Source organism: Schistocerca gregaria, chromosome X (genome assembly GCF_023897955.1).
Source record: "Schistocerca gregaria isolate iqSchGreg1 chromosome X, iqSchGreg1.2, whole genome shotgun sequence".
Lineage (NCBI taxonomy): Eukaryota > Metazoa > Arthropoda > Insecta > Orthoptera > Acrididae > Schistocerca > Schistocerca gregaria.
In genome coordinates this window covers 454798583-454811638 of record NC_064931.1, presented here as the reverse complement: position 1 = coordinate 454811638, position 13056 = coordinate 454798583, and the positions used below count along the sequence as shown (strand labels likewise).

The 13056-nt window shown below is 39.3% G+C and overlaps 1 non-coding gene across 1 annotated transcript; it reads left to right on the top strand.

The window, feature by feature from the left end:
* The first annotated feature begins 6129 nt into the window (after positions 1–6129).
* Positions 6130–6204, top strand: Trnas-uga (transfer RNA serine (anticodon UGA)). Its single transcript has one exon. It is a non-coding gene; the product is annotated as a tRNA-Ser (tRNA).
* The last annotated feature ends 6852 nt before the right edge of the window (positions 6205–13056 follow it).

The window sequence follows — 13056 nt, the reverse complement described above, 5'->3', positions numbered from 1 at the left end:
CAAGGCTGAATTGCAGTGATAACATGTAACAGGTTAAGAACTGTTTAGTATGAAGTCAGGTAGGAAGTATTCCTGGTTGAGGAAGCTTCCTTTAATGCTGGAGGTTATTTCAGTAAATGGGGAATGGAAATCATAAGGCACTGTAAGCTTATATCATCAACATGTTGAGGGGATTAATGGTAAAATAGGTGTATTAGTGAAAGAGGCTGGCACTGATATTATTTGTATCCTGGAGCACCATTTACATAGCAAATAAATTCTGTGTCTCCCTTTGGTGTGGTACATCTTAACTGATTTCCTGGAGCTCATTATATTTATTAAAAATGTGATTTTTTTGTTGAAAGTACTGTAAGGAAAGGATACTTTTAGGATAGGTAGAAGAGTTGAAATTTTCAAGAAAAAAGTTTTTGTTCTAGGCCTCTACAGATGCCCCATTTCAGATTATAGGACTTTTCTCTCTAGGTTTGGTACTGTGCCTGGCTCAATTCTTAAGGAGGACAAGAAGTAAATTTTGTGTCAGGATTTCAATACAAACTTTCTTGCTGATTCTCCAGAGAAAAGACTATTAATACTACAACTGCCACATTTTTCAAACTCCCTAAAACTGCTGTCAGGACAATAATGTCCCATCTTCAGTGGACTCTTTTTATTTTAGGGAATGTGTTTTTCTATAAATGACAGACAATCTAATGGTGAGTTATTTTGTACATTAAGTACATTCATGCTAGATACATATGTTCATCACCAAGAGGAGTTCAATCTTTACCAAGATATGAGAAAGTGTTCAGTATATACTGAGAATTTTTACAGACAGGCGTCCCATTTTTCTGACCATAATTGTTAGCTCTTGAACAATGAAATGAGTGAACTGGCATTAATATTTAGTGGGAAATACTGTCCATTAGAAAAGGTATATGGATGAGGAAAACTTTGCCAATTTGTTGTCACTCTCCCATACACATGACATGACAGAAAATTTTCATTTTTTTAGTTGCTGCCATCATGTCAAGTATAAATCAAATAGGAGGAACACTCATGATTTTCTGGAAGTGATTATGTGACATCACAGACTTATAAAATGGTCTTGTACTTTTCTTTAAGCAAAGAAGATCCCCTTCCATTCCTTTGGATTCAGTGGGACCCCTCACATTTGGAACAACAATAAATGCACCCAGCTCTTCAAATTGTAATGATTATTTTTCTACTTGCTCTATGGACATCTGTTTCAGTGCATTTTTCAATATCTTCGAGACCAGATTTGTCAATAAACAAGTGCCATTCATTCAACAGAAAATCACTTATGTCACACCTTTACCCATATGAAGAAGGACTAAAATTCTCTCAAAGAATATTTTACATTCTGCTCTTTCTGTGAGTTCCAGTATCAGTGTGGGAACTACTTCCCTCTTTTGTTCATCAGGAGCTTCAATTTCTCTAATGACAAATTACTGGATAAGCATCTTTTACCTTAATTAGGATGCCTTTTAGCATCTGCATGCCACAATTTTGCACCATTTAGCTAAAAATAAACTCTGTTTATCATTGTTATCTTGAAAAATGCCATCTGAGCAACTCTCACTGTACAACGATGTCACATTGTGACAGAAATGCCTCTACCACCTTCAATATTACTATGAAAATGTGGTTGGACTTTGGATCAGGTAGTGTGTATAGATAAATGAAATGAGCATTCCCCCTGAAATGAATACAGCACAGTGAAATTGGAAAAAGAAAGATGTACAGTCTCAGAAGCATTTTATTTCATAACATTTCCACTTCTATGTATACATTATGATTCATCAGTATCTTCATTGCTGCCCTCTGGTTCATCTGATCTCTATGCTGCTCTTTGTTTTGCATCATAATCAGAATCAGCTGAAAAACCGCCTACCTCTTTTTTTTTAAATTCAACTTATTCAGTATTATTTATTAGTGCCAACATCTGCTCATCTGCGAGACTGAAACACTGCTACACTGCTACACTGCTTCACAGTACATGTGTTTTCCATTTCAATGAAGTTTTATTGCATCAAAGACACCACACATATAGTTTTTGATCTCTATTGCAGCAGCAAACCCTTTAAAGGCTGAAAACAATGGGCAGCAGTCGGGGCCACTTAGTATATTCAGTGGAAAATGTCACGTTGGTAGTCCTAGGTATTCCTTATTATTATGCAAGTAATGGCATTGATTTTTAGTTCAGAGTGAACTATGTTAATAAACATTAAAAGTTATGAAACCTTATCCACCTACTAAAACAATTAGAGGAAGGAGAGGGATTACAGTTTTGCTCTGGGACAAAAATATCCCATTGATGATTCTAGTGTTAACAGATTTACTTGAATCTTGCCTAGTACAGATAGTATACTTTCCAACTAGGGATCACAGACAATATATTAGTAGACTGTTCTCTATTTGCTGGGCGCAGTGGGGCAAATATTAGTAACGGACGGTCAGGTCACAATGCATAAACAGTAATTCTGAAAAGAATCAGGGTGCATTCAAATCCCAATGTAGTAAACAATACAATAAGAGATATAAGTCCAGTTAAAATAAAAACATTTAAAGCCAATGCCAAAGGCAAACTTGGCAAGTAGTTTACAATACAGATGGTTCAGATAACAGACACTGCACTTCTTCAAACTTTTCACCACTTTCTTTGAAAGCTATTTCCCATTAAAATTGCAGACAGATGTGCAGTACTGATTAGCAGTCCATTTGGAAAAGTAATGTCATTAGACAATGACAGAAGCTGTATCCTAATGTGAAAAAGATTATTTCACTACACCCTATACTGCAGAGTGCTGAAGAATTTCATCAGACAGGCTAAATCAGTGCATTACACTGGGAGAACAGAAAGTACATTCAGGAAAAGGCATGTCAAAGTCATCATTAAGCAACTTCATATTTTTCAGGAAAAGTGGTCTAAAATGAAGAAACGCTTTGAATTGATAAATGATAAAACAGGGACACAAGTACACAAGGGAAAATAAAAATTAAAATACTGTTGTGGCTTTTTGACCACTTGTTGACGTAGTAGATGTTGACATTTGCTCAGGATCTTCAATTGATATTCATTTAACAATTTTTTCTTACATGTTTCCAGCATGAGTGGCTGGCACTGTCAGAGGCATTCATCCTCCATTGTTGATGGCAGACTGAAGTCAAGCCCACAACCATAGTTTATATGTTCCTAACATGCCAATGTCAAGGGCCTTTCACTGGTCATTACCACTGTAGTCCTCCTTGTGTTACATATAACAGTCTTTTCCTGCAGCATAGGAATCCAGTATCTATTTACGTTTCTGCTTTCTTGTTAAGGCTATTGACATATTTGTAAATTTTTTAAGACTTTCCTGAACAAATGGGCAAGGTGCCTCTTTTCCCCATTGAGAAATGTAGTGTATTCTCAACAATGCCAGGGGCCCCTTTGGCCTTTGCCATTCTGAGACAGTCTCTGATCTTCTTGCTCACTTCTTCCATCTGTTTGTACAAATTTCCATTTGACATAAAGTTGGTTATGGTAAGGCACACACGAAATAGCTTAATTACATCCTGCAGGATAATGGAAGCTGGAAGGCAGCACTATGAGTGACATGCTCCTGACTTGTCACCTTTCAAACCTGGTGTGGGGTGCAGGTACATCAACAATACCTTAATCACATGAAACCATGTTGACAAACAGTCCACTGATTTCCAAATACATTTTGACCATCTCCGAACTAACATTAAATGTACTATGGAAGTATAAAAGGACCAACAGTTACGCTTTGTATGTGTGCTGGTTAGGAGGTATGGTGAGAATATGCACCACAGCCTGTATCAGAAACTACTGCCCATGGATTGCATCTACCTCTACATACACACTCCACAGGCCACCATGCACTGCATGGTGTAGAGTACCACATACTGCTACTAGTCATTTCCTTTCCTGTTCCACTTGCAAGTAGAGTAAGGGAAAAGTGACTATCTGTAAGCCTGCATGTGAGCAATAGTTTTTGTCATCTTATCTTTGTGGTCCTTATGCAAAATATATGCTGATTGAACCTACCAGTAATGAATGTAGTGACATGCCTTTGAATTGTGTCAATGTCTATGTTTAATCTGACTGTTAGGGATTCCAATAACTCAAGCAGTGCTCAAGAATAGGCTACTCTAGTATTCTATACATAGTCTCCTTTAAATATGAGCTAAACTTTCCCACAATTCCCACAATAAAATGAAGTCTAGCATACTAACTACTGCTACCAACCTGATGTTCTCATTCCATTTCATGTCACTTTGCAGTGTTAGACCTAGATATTTAATCAATGTGACTGTGTCAGGCTGCACACTACTGATACCTTATATGAAAATTGTAGCACTGTTTTTCCCACTCATCCCCATTGAATTCTATTTTTCTGCATTTAGAGCAAGCTGCCTTTCATGAGACAAACTAGAAATTCTGTCTAAGTCATCTTGTACCCAATGACAGCCACTCAATAATGATACTTGCACAAACTTTCAGGTCATCACATAAGTCAGAAAAGAGATGATTAATATGCTTGAAACACTCTCAAGGCAAACTTGTTAACCACAGTACCTTGGAGACAAAATGCAGCACCTGAATTGCGTACTGAGGCACAAAACATACTGAGGCACAAAAAGTACTCTACTAGTTAATATCAGTGTCACAAAACCTAACACTCAGTGAAGTGAAACATTGGAAGTAGAAACATCATATGTGGTCTTCCTGCAATACATCCTCAGCATAATAGACAGAATTGAATGTATATTGTGCAGACACTGTTTGCAAGCCAACCAGACAGTTCAGAGAGTGTCTCACATTGGCTAAAGATAAAAAGGGATTCACTCATAATGTCAGGAATATATGGCACACAATTTTTCTTACGGTAAAGTTTGTTGGAATGATCAGAAGACCCATTAATACCAAGATCATCAGACACAAATTGTATTGCAGGAGGACGTTTGGAGAAATTGGTCATGGTGGAATACACACTGTGTGAGACTGATCACATAATAAAATTCACTGACTCCCAGGCTTTAGCTTTGTAAAAGAGCTACCACACAGATTGTTTCAGGCCACAAAAAGAAGAAGAAGAAAGGTACAAACAAGACAATAGTTTTAACAAGAAAGAAGAAAACCTCAAAGTAAATTTATCCTTGATTCATGTGCCACAGCAAAAGATGAATTTAGATTACATGGTGAGAACAACAGTGGTATTAACGCCCAAAATACCCTCATTATTGCTATGGGAAACATGTACAATATGTGGACACAGGATTGAATCCAATTTGTCACAACCAAACTGGGATGATTATTTGATTTGTGTTGGCACAATGACAGAAAAATCATTCAGCAAGTTGAAGATTCCGAGACAAAAGCCAACAGGCAGTACGTCAAAATAAAAGTTACTGATCTTACATTCAAATGTTTCTGCAAGGTTCGCAGAAGAGCTTCTGTAAAGTTTGGAAGGTAGGAGACGGATACTGGCAGAAGTAAAGCTGTGAGTACCGGGCGTGAGTCGTGCTTCGGTAGCTCAGTTGGTAGAGCACTTGCCCGCGAAAGGCAAAGGTCCCGAGTTCGAGTCTCGGTCGGGCACACAGTTTGAACCTGCCAGGAAGTTACATATCTGTGCACACTCCACTGCAGAGTGAAAATCTCATTCTGGAAACACCCCCAGGCTGTGGCTAAGCCATGTCTCCGCAATATCCTTTCTTTCAGGAGTGCTAGTTCTGCAAGGTTCGCAGAAGAGCTTCTGTAAAGTTTGGAAGGTAGGAGATGGATACTGGCAGAAGTATAGCTGTGAGTACCGGGCGTGAGTCGTGCTTCGGTAGCTCAGTTGGTAGAGCACATGCCCGCGAAAGGCAAAGGTCCCGAGTTCGTGTCTCAGTCGGGCACACAGTTGTAACCTGCCAGGAAGTTTCATATCAGCACACACTCCGCTGCAGAGTGAAAATCTCATTCTGGAAACATCCCCCAGGCTGTGGCTAAGCCATGTCTCCGCGCAATATCCTTTCTTTCAGGAGTGCTAGTTCTGCAAGGTTCACAGAAGAGCTTCTGTAAAGTTTGGAAGGTAGGAGACAGATACTGGCAGAATTAAAGCTGTGAGTACCGGGCGTGAGTCGTGCTTCGGTAGCTCAGTTGGTAGAGCACTTGCCCGTGAAAGGCAAAGGTCCCGAGTTCGAGTCTCGGTCGGGCACACAGTTTTAACCTGCCAGGAAGTTTCATTCAGTTAACTGAATACGTGGAAAAATTGGTTATTTTTAACAGTTTTTTCTACTACAAGAATTAGGCCAAATTATTTGTTTAAATCATGAAACTGACTGATATTGATATGCAAACAACACTTTTGACAAAACTGTTAATTACTTTGGAATTAAATAAGGGCTGGCTTTGCTAATATGCTTTCGAATAGAGACAAATAGATTCTTTAAGATACTATTAGTTATTTCTCCAGATGTTTACAATTAGTGCAATTAGTCAACAATTTGAAATTAAGTTATGAAACAATTACTGATTTCAGTCTATAACAAAAGTTACTAACTAGGCATACTAAAAATTAATTAGAAAACCAATTACATAATAAAACTAAACACAAAATTAGATGTGGTGTTATATTCTTTGAAACTGAGGGCCAATCTCCCTTTTTTATGAAAGTGTATTATACTCATGTATGTTACTGGCAATGAATTCAAAAATGAAAAAAGAGGCAGCTGGGAAAACAAGAGGTAAGTACAAGTATTGCAGCTTGCTTTGTCATAACTTGACTTGTTGTTTGGTATATGGTGCAGCTTCCTCACCTCAGAATTTTTATTTTTTAGATGCAAAATATCACACCTTACAATGTCCCCAAATTTTTGTAAAGTTGAAATGTGTTCTTTTTCTCCACTTTTACAACTTTCACAATTTCCTTTTTTTTTCACTGCAGAACTGCAACTCTTATTCATCTGGTTGCTATACATCACTACACTTGATGCCGTCTTGGAGCTGTGGTTGCCTTTATTCTTCAAAATTAGTTTACATATTCCTTGCTGAATGTGGTTGTGTATTGTCCTAGTAAAACATGGCATGTGGTGTGGCCTGAAAGATAAACCACCCCATACTCTAAAATCTCCCCCTGTAGTATTTGCTATTCAGATCTCCCTCAATATGTTTGGCTAGATATCACATGTTGTGTCCATTGACACCCCAAGCTATAGTCATTTTTAAAATTAACTTGTACGCGGTTTTGCCTCCCAGTAAGCAGACCCCATGGTGGCATCTTAGATAAATGATAATACTACAGGACAGGTTGAAACCAGAAAATCTGATAATATTAAATGCAGGAACCCTTTTTCCACTTAGGCTCTACTTATTTAGGCATCTTCTTTGTTATTCAACTTGTGAAGCTTTTCTGAGCCACTATCTGGCATTTACATTAAATAAGACGTACCTTTTGATACAGAGTGAGAAGATACTCCAGGTTATAAAATATGTCAGAAAACAACAATGAACAATAATTTTTTACAATGAAAAATATACTAATGCACCTTCCACAGATCCCAAGTGAAATGATGTCATGGATGTTGAATGAGTAAAACGAAAAAAAAATGCCTTATTTGAGCTCAACACTTGATAATAGCTTTCAGAACCAAAAGAAGTTTTATGACAAAGGAGAGGTCTAAATAAATGCAGCCTAAGTGGGAAAATGCCACCTATGTTTAATGAGGAACTGTGCTGTGGTGTGCCTTACAAAGAAGATAAAACTATTACATTTTATCACTCAGTTTGCCACTGATGAAGCCATTTTCCCAGTGCAGCCAGCATCATATGTTTTACTGGAAAAATGGAAGCTGACACTGGCGTGCATACCACCAGGCCTGCCTGCTGCAGATGACACCAGCCAGTCATTGCAATCTTGCCTACACCTGTTCCAGAACTTAGATATAATAGAAGACTGTGGATGACACTGTGTGGTCCACTATAGTCACATAGAAAGGATGGAGAACATCCCACACTGTGGCCATGTTCTACTATCTTTTACTTACTGTTTACTGCCTGCAACTACCTGATAACGATACTGCCTAAATAAATCTATGAATTACGAAAAGTGGGGGATATAATGCATCTGTTCATTTAGTATGCCAGTCAGGCTCCAACTCATTGCAGGTGATATGTCTACAGAGCAGCAAATTAAGTGTGTATCCTTTTCTGTTTTTTCCACGTAGTGTATTTATTGAAGTTCATGTGTGTTTTTGTGTTTTAGGTGTTTAATCTCATGTTTTTGTAAGCATAAATTCATTTAGTCTCTAACACTGTAGTTGCTCACTGAACAACCAGCTACATACTTTATTAATGCATCAGCATCCACTGGTGGCAGATCAGTGGGGTAGCAAGTCACACATCTAGGATTGTCTGCTTTTACAGTTTACTTCTTCAGTTAGTCTTGCTAGGATGGATAGGATATGTGCATGCTGTGTACAGGTGCAGAAGGAGCTGTTCGCAGTTTATTAAGAGGTGAATGCTCTTTTAATTATGCTCAGTCACCTTCAGACTGCTGCCTGAGAGTGTAGCAGTGGTGGAGAAGTGTGGGACATCTCAAGTGTCACTTGCTTTTCCCACAGGCTTTGCTTCCAAGGTATCTCCAAGAGCACCCAATGCTGTGGATCAGTCCTCACAGCAGGGTGAGTGGCAGGTGGTAACACATTCATGTTGCTTGAGGCAGGGGGCCAATGTAGAGACTGGCTGCCTCGCCTTGGCCATTCACCCAAAGAGTGGACAGGTGGCCACTCATTCAGCAGGGTCCGAGCAGGCACGTACGGGAAGAGGTTTACTGGTTATTGGGAGCTCCAATGTTAGGCGCATCGTGGACCCTCTTAGGCAGATATCAATGAGAGCTGGAAATAAAGCCAATGTGCACTCGGCATGTCTGCCAGAGGCCTCATCCAAGATGTGGAGCGGCCTTGCCTGTGGCTACTGAGTGTGCAGGATGCAGTTGTCTGCAAGTTGTGGCTCACGCCAGCACTGCCGATGTCTGTCCCATTGGTTCTGAGGTGATTCTGAATTTGTGTAGGCAACTGGCTGATTTTGTGAAAACTGCTGGCCTCGCACACAGGATGCCAGCCGAGGTCTCAATTTGCATCATCATTCTCTGAGTTGATTGGGGTCCTTTGGTTTGGAGCCAGATGGAGGTTCTCAACCAAAGGGTTTGTCAACTCTGTGATGATCTCAGCTACAGATTTACAGACCTACTCTATCACGTGCAGTTTGCAGGACTCTCCTTGATAGGTCCAGGGTACACTACACAAATGAAGCAGCTACTTGGGTAGCAAAGTACTTCTGGAGTGCACTGGTCATAGTTTGAGCTGCTCTAATGAACACTTGACAGTCGATTCACAGCAAAGGAAGTCAAACGTTGTTCAAAATAAAAACACTTTCACTGACAGAATTTTATCAGTAAACCATCAAAATATTTGTAATAAAGATCCTGAATTTACTACCCTCCAGGAAAGTTCTATCACTCAAAATATTCCTGGGACCGAGAGCCGAAACCCAAAGAGGAAAGCTCTGAGGTATTTAGCAACTCATGGACTGTATATCAGAAAGACAGATTAGAGACCATTGGAGGGGAAGTGTCCATTGCAGTTGACAAAATATTGATGTTGAACAGAAGTCATCTGGTCATGAATAGCAGGCGTAGGTGAAACTAAGTTAATTGTTGGATGTTTTTATAGGGCACCCATTTCTGCTGTGACAGTTCTAGAGTCATTCAAAGAAAGTCTACAGTCAATAGTGAATAAACACCCGGTTCATGCAATACTAGTTGGAGGCGACCTGAACATACTGAGTATAGACTCGGATGCTAGGGATTCTTTGGGGGGAGGGGGGGGGGGGGGGAGGATGTACAGACACAGTCATGTGAAAATTTTTGTCAACACTTTTCTGAAAATTGTCTTGAACAGCAAGGTCAGCAACCCACACACAATGGAAATATCTTAGACCTTGTAGCTACAAATATGCTGGACCTTATTAACAACGGTGGTATAGAAACAAGGATTAGTTATCATGATGTCAGTACAGCATCTATGACTATGAAAGTTAATAAATCAGTCAAGAAGGCTAGGGGAGTGTTTCTGCTAGATAGAGCAGATAAGCAGTTATTAACATCTCAGTTAGACAGTGAATTAGTTCCAGTAAGGTGGATGTAGAGGAATTATGGAGAAAGTCCAAGGTGATTGTAAATCGTAGTCTGGAGAGTTACATGCCTAGTAAGTGGGTAAAGGATGGAAAAAACCAACCATGTTTGAATAACTAAATTGAGCAAATGCTGAAAAAGGAGAGGTTGCTGCACTCTAAGTTCAAAAGGAGATTCACAAATGATGACAAGTGAAGGTTAGTAGAGATTCGTGCATCTGTGAAATGATCTATGCATGAGGGACACAAGAAGCTATCACAGTTACACCTTAGCAAAAGAACCAGCAGAGGACTTGAGAAAATTCTGGTCATATGTAAAGTCGCTAAGTGGGTCTCAGGCCTCCATTCACTCTCTTGTTGACCAGTCTACTGTGGCAGTTGAAGATAGCAAAATGAAAGCTGATGTTTTAAATTTCATGTTCAAGAAATCATTCACACAGCAGAACTGTACAAACATATCGTCATTTGACCATAAGGCAGACTTCCATGTGGATGACATAGAAATAAGCATACCTGGGATAGATAAACAACTGAAAGATTTGAAATCAAATAAATCACCAGGTCTGGGTGGAATACCAGTTCGATTTTACAAAGGGTGCTCTATGGCATTGGCCCATTACCTAGTTTGCATTTCTTGTGAATCTCTCATTCAGCACAAAGTCTCAAGCATCTGGAAAAAAGAGCAGATGACTCCAGTATATAAGAAAAGTAAAATAACAGACCCTCAGTATTACAAACCAATATCCCTAAATTCTGCTAGCTGCAGAATCCTTGAACATCTTCCCAATTTGAAAATAATAAACCTGTAATGTTCGGATACATTATTACTGTTGTCCTACTTGACACAGTCAATTCCTTTATGTATCTGGGCAAAATGTCGCAAAGCTATATGAGGTGAAATGAGAATGTGAAAACTGTGTTAGGGAAGGTAAATGGTTGACTTCAGTTTACTGGGAGAATTTTTGCAAACACTGGTCCACTTGTAAAGGAGACCACATATAGGATGCTGGAGCAACCTATTATTGAGCACTGCTTGAGTTTTTGAGGTCTGTATCAGGTTGGATTGAAGAAAGGCATTGAAGCAGTTCAGAGGCTGGTGACTAGATTTGCTACTGGTAGGTTTGAACAACATGTAAGTGTTGCGGAGATGCTTCATGATCTCAAATGGGAATCCCTCGACGGAAAGTGGGGTCCTTTTCGAGGCAAACTATTAAGAATCGTTATATAACTGGTATTTGAAGCTGACTGCCAAATGACTCTACTGCCACCAACATACATCATGCATAAGGACAATGAAGATAAGATACAAGAAAATAGGGCTCATACAGAGGTGAACAAACAGTTGTTTTTTCCTCTCTCTATTTGCGAGTGGAATAGGAGGGGAAATGACAAGCAGTAGTACAGGGTGCCCTCCACTACGCACTGTACAGTGGCTAGGGGAGTATCTGCATAGATACAGATGTTGAAGAAGCATGCTAAATTCTGTAATGCCAAAACACTGTTCTCTTAGTTGTTCAGCCAACATGTTTTTCTTCCTGCTGTATCTTCTGATATTGTCCTGAGGTTACATACTGTTTCTTTGAGTGTCATTGATTACGTCATATTTTTGTGTAGCCTCATCAGTAAACTGCATTAACATACACACATTCTGACTGGTATTTATCCTATGAAAACTTCTAGTTGGGTAGCAATTTCTGAAATGTGAAAATCTTATCCATGTAATGGGTGAAATGAGTGCAAGCTTCCTGCATGCATGTAATGTTTGCTATACACGTGATCATAGAACATACAAACATGCTGATAGTCATTGCATTTTGAAAATATTAGTTGTGTATTGTTGTTCTGTGATACCCTACCCCGATGTATGTGTGATTGCTCATTCTACAGTAACAAAAGATGACAATCTTCTTATGGGAACTTAGTAAACTGGTTACCATGCATTCGACAGCTAATCCTATGATGACTTCCTGGCAAGTCACAGTCACATACCTCCTCAGTTCTTCTGCAATGGAATTAGTAATGACAGTGGACAAAATACTGGTCACCCATGGGAGACAACATACTAATATGATTTAACACTACATATAAACTTGAAAATGCCTCAGTTTGACAAAATAAAGTTTCCTCAGTTGTGCTGTATCCAACTGAAGCCAATCATTTATGATTCGGTCTTGTAGTGTGCAATATTTGGGATGTTGACTGCTGTATTTCACCCATTGGTCCCAATAGTCCCAGACATTATTGGACCATCTGAGCACAACACAGTGCCTGTGTGTTCAATAATGAATGTATGTGTGCAGCTGTGTGAACACTACCGTTGTCATCGTGGAAGATAGGAGTGTCTACAAAATTTTGATGATGTAGAAGAAATCACAACACTTGGTCACTGAGAATGTTGAAATAAACAACCCAGTTTAGTGAATGAGTGGTCCTAAGTTGTTGTACAGAAAGAAAACCTAAAACATCATGTAACCAGCTCTGGTCTGATCTACACCCTCACACATGCTGTGTGCTGAACCCATTAGGCTCTTGGTGCATTTGGCAAATAGCATTATTTGAAAATATGCAAAATTGTGACTTAATGGACCACACTACAAATGGCCTGTTGGAGAGTAGCAGCTTTGCATGATGCTGTGAGCAGTGGCATTTTGGAATGTACCCAAGTCTTGAATGTCAGCTGCATACAGAACCTTTACTAGTATTGGTTTGGAAACTGGTTTAGATGGAACTATATTCATTGACAATAGTAATTTGTGTGTGCTTTGAAACCTACTGTTATTTACTAGGCATAACATTTGCCTTCAGTCCCTATTAGGATATTTTTACAACCAGTGTTCTTACACCATGGTACATGGCCGCCAGTGGTACACCATTACTTA